Raw genomic sequence first — 4,478 nt, forward strand, 5'->3', positions numbered from 1 at the left:
CTATAACCAGAGGAAGTTTACAGTTAGACTAAAGAACGAGTCTCGGGCCAATGGTGAACACTTACAATAACTTTTATGAAACATTAATTTCTTTAACTAACTGTTAATAACAAACAACATAAAATAGCTTTTAACTTGACTAAATACTGTAGTATCTTCAGCGTACACTTTCATTAAAAACGCTTGGATATACTTCATCATAATGTCTTGGTATACACTTCCATTAAAGCACTCTGATATATTTCCACATATCCTTTAACATAACATTTCACAAAACACTGGTATTAACTGACAGATATTAGTGAACTATATTTACGATGGTGTTGGAAATCGAATAACATTGGACACCTTCATGTTGCTAAGTCAACTTGCAGCACTTCAGAGGGATTTTCTGGAGAGCTTGGAGAACTGACTTTTCAGTCTCTGACATGGGTTTATAATGCAATTTTTTTTCTATTTCAAGCATCTAAATAAGACACGGCATCACCCACAAGTAGTCCCGTGCTCCTATTGGATGCTTTAGGGGAATCCCTGGGCTGAACCAAAACCATAATCAAAACTCAAGTAATTGGTTACAGCTCGGTTGTATTAGCCAGTCACTTGTTTACTTGTACTGCTACACACATGTGCTGTAACTGATAGCCTCAAAGTGCCGATATTGCCTGCTAAACCAAACTTTTCTGTAGCTTTCCTAGTTCTACAGGGTTTAGGTCAACCTGTCATAAGTTCTACTACACTCAGCTTGTTTGTAGGCAACGCTGAGGAAAAGTGGCAATACTTTCTTGGTCATTGCAAAGAAAGACACTTAGTGAAGCAATTGGATTCTTTTTGAGGGAATTTGCAATTGCTTCGACATTTTTAAAAGTTTATTAACTTAGAAAGTTTAAAAATAAAGTTAAATTAGTAGTCTTAATTTTTTGTAAGCCACTAAGATACGTGGATGAACTGGAAAAACAAGGTTAAGCAACGTAAGAATACTTAGTTTTGTGTTGCCAAAATTTCTATCTTAAATTTTACTAACCTTCAAAACTTTTGTAAGGCAAGAAGCTCAATCTGTCTTTTCGTTTCTTAGAAAAATTCGTCTTACTTGAGTTTCAACTTTGATCACAGCATCTGTTTTTATTGTTGGTTCTTTACAAGTTGAGTCTGATTACCTTGGTGAATATAACGTCCTTATTTGGACCATTCAATTATTTGCCTCTTGTCTAGAAGACAAACCTTGATAAAATGACAACCTTCTGATGTTCATTTACACTTTGAACTCCTTTTTTGATTTTCATTGATTCAAAGTTGACATCATTCCAAGTTACTTTTGTGACTAGTGGCATAACTACAAACTTCACATGAAAATTCTTTTAACCTGCTGTGTTCACTCGTGTTATGAGGAGAGCTCTTCATCTAATTATTCCTGTGCAGGTGTTGCAAATATAATCTTCTTTTTGTACATATTTTATATAAATGCACAAAGTGGTTTTATTAAAGTGTTTTCTGCAACATTCTAGAAACTTGGAAGTGTGTTCATGCATAGATATACAGTGGCGTTTCATGTTGATTTTTTTCCTGTCTGTTTCATAGGAATTCAAAAACCAGACATGATGAGTATTTCAGCTCGAACCCCTTTTCAGTAGCCGACTTGTTTTCCTTATTTTTGAGTACAAATTGTTTATTAAAAATAATAAATATAAGTTTACATTACTTTAATGTAAATTCTGGCAGATATTTTAAAGAAGGAAATCTATCTATTATGTTAAAGGTGTTGGTTTTCGATATCTATAGTTAAAAAGAAAACTATTTTACTTTTTTTTTAAGAACTTTCTTTAAAGGTGTTTGAATTCTTTGGTAAGACATATGCAAAACATTTTGTTCCTTGAGTAACCACCATTAATTTTGTAGGAACTTGATAAAAAAAAAAAAAACTTTTTAAATACGCATTCTATCCCATAATAAGCAGGGTTTCTTTAATGTACTGTATTTTTAACAGTTTCCTTCAACTTGAATGCACTGGCAATGATGCATCTGTTTCTAAATCTAATTGCTTGCAGATGTAGAATGAGTGTTCTAACTTGCTTAGTGTTTTAACAGGATGTTCTGTTATAGAAGTTAAAATATTGCTAGAAACTTCTTTCCAAACAATATCAGGTTTTTGTATACTAGTTCTGCACTTGGTAGCGAAATTCAAATGCCTGTATCAACCAATAACCGACATTTTTACACATTTTTACAACTACTAGTGATTCTTTATGGACACAATCTTTTATCCCAAACTGCCAGAACTATCTACTTTCGCTCTGTAATTGTGGCTGGAATTAAGTTTTTATTCTACAGCAAATGTAGGGTAACCATTATATTTTGGGAAGTTTTCTCTATAAACTCCAGTTTTTGGGACTTTTTTTTGTTTTCTGCCTTCTGTGGGTGTCAGCAATTTTTGGCCATGTGGCCGGTAATACCGCAGTTAAGACACACTATTTGCTCATTTCTTTTCTGCTTTTGAAAGCAGTTTCTTGCTTTGTGTTAAACTTTGCTGCAGTTGAAACAATGGAGGCCATCAGGCTTACTTTGTTTATTTTGCAAATCTGATTTGCTAGGTTTATTTATTTCAATCAGATCAAGCAAAGATCAAGGGGTATTTGCTTCATTCAAATATCTTAAAGTATCTTGTATCATCAACTCTCACACTCCTTCTTTTCTCTGCACACTTGTATTCTACATCAGGCAGTTTGGATTTAGTTTCTTGTCCAATGTCATCAGAATTCTCTTTTTCAGAAAATGGAAAAGTATGTACAGATTCATACGTGTGGTAAGTGCAATCTGTGGATTCAAGAGCCTTACTGGCTCTTGAAAAACAAACTCCAGTTCCTCCATTTTTTCCAGAAGAGTACCAGCTTGTCTTCCTGTACTGTCCTTTTCATTCTCATTAGTATGGAGATGACTTGGAGCATCAGTGATAGACCTGTAACTCTCATTTATGGCAGACACAGCTTTGGTATGTGCTTCCCACCTAATGTCAGACAGATACTTAAGCACTATGAATTCTGCATTCAAGAATGATAACATAGCCCACCTCTTTGTAGAAGGTGAAAAGAAAGTGTATATTTCTTGCAAAAAAGCTTGCTGCATCGTGGCCAACAAGATCTAGTGAATGTCTGGCACAGGGAACTTACATAGCATGCTTGTTTTTCCCTAGAATTTTTTGCTGCATTATCATACGACTGTCTTGACACTTACTGAAATCAACTTTGCAGTCTTTACTTAAATAGTCCACTGCCATACTTTCACCACTGATTTTCCTGCTCAAGGAAAGTTGGAAAGCATTCAACAGACAAACCATCATCAGGTGATGCATATCTTACTATAACAGTTAGTTGACCCACATGGGAAAGATCTTGTGTAGAGTCCACAGACAAACTGAAGTAGCCTGCTTTTTTCAAATCATCCAAAATTGATTCTCTTACTCTATTAGCCATAAGCTGGGCAAGTTCATCACATCTTACACAAATATGAAGGAGACCCAGATCATGTTTCCATATTGTTTTGTGGTTGGAAACAAATGGATCAAACTTGGCAATTAATTCTAACAGGCTAAGGTAGTTGCCATTATTTGGTGATCCAAAAGTTTCATTGTCTCCCCTAAAAGCTAGCCTAATGTGCATATCACTGTAACAACACTGAAGCACGTGTCTCCGGTACTGTTCTGTTTTTATTTATTCTACTAGTTTTGAGTCTAAGGTTGAACCATGCTTTCTTGTCAAGTATGTCAGCAAAGCTGTTCTATGCTCCTCAGTTTTCATGACTTTAAATTGCAATGTGATTTCGCTAATTGGAAAAAACACCAGAAGCTAGTGCTGCAGTTGATGTTGAAAAGAGCTTGCAGACAAAGCAGTAAACACAGCCAGTTGTTGTAGAGTACACTAGCCATTCCCGATCGTATATTTCACCATTAACTTTACTGGATTGAAAAAAACCTTTTGAACAATATGTATCTTGATTTTTGAATGACAGTTTTAAAAAGGGCTGTTCCAGTGTTGACACTCTGAAGGACCTTTAAGGATCCAATGTGAGAGTTCATCCTCGGTTAAGACATCCCATTGGCCTACATCATTTATTTCTGTTAATTGTTTTTTTTTCAACTGTGCAATACTGACATTTGCATCAGTTCCAATGTTTTCCTCAACTGAGATTCCAGACTGTCTCAGTAGCAGAGGCACTAGGCTGTGGTTGTTTTGGACTTTTCTGATCACCTTTGGATTGTGGATCCTTATCTATTGCTGGAGTAAAATAACTCAACTTTTAGTAATTTTTTTTTATTTATTTTTCAGCTGCTCTTCAAGCTGCTGCTTTTTTCTTTTCTGGTATCTGCTATCAAATGTTCTTTTCATTGTAAACCTGAAAACAGAAAATGTAAGCTTAAAATATTACTTAGATTAATTACATATAAAGCCATTTTAAAAAACTACGGTAAACATAAAAAGCCACAATTT

The sequence above is a fragment of the Limulus polyphemus genome, unplaced genomic scaffold, assembly GCF_000517525.1.
Source record: "Limulus polyphemus unplaced genomic scaffold, Limulus_polyphemus-2.1.2 Scaffold6256, whole genome shotgun sequence".
NCBI classification, from domain to species: Eukaryota; Metazoa; Arthropoda; class Merostomata; order Xiphosura; family Limulidae; genus Limulus; species Limulus polyphemus.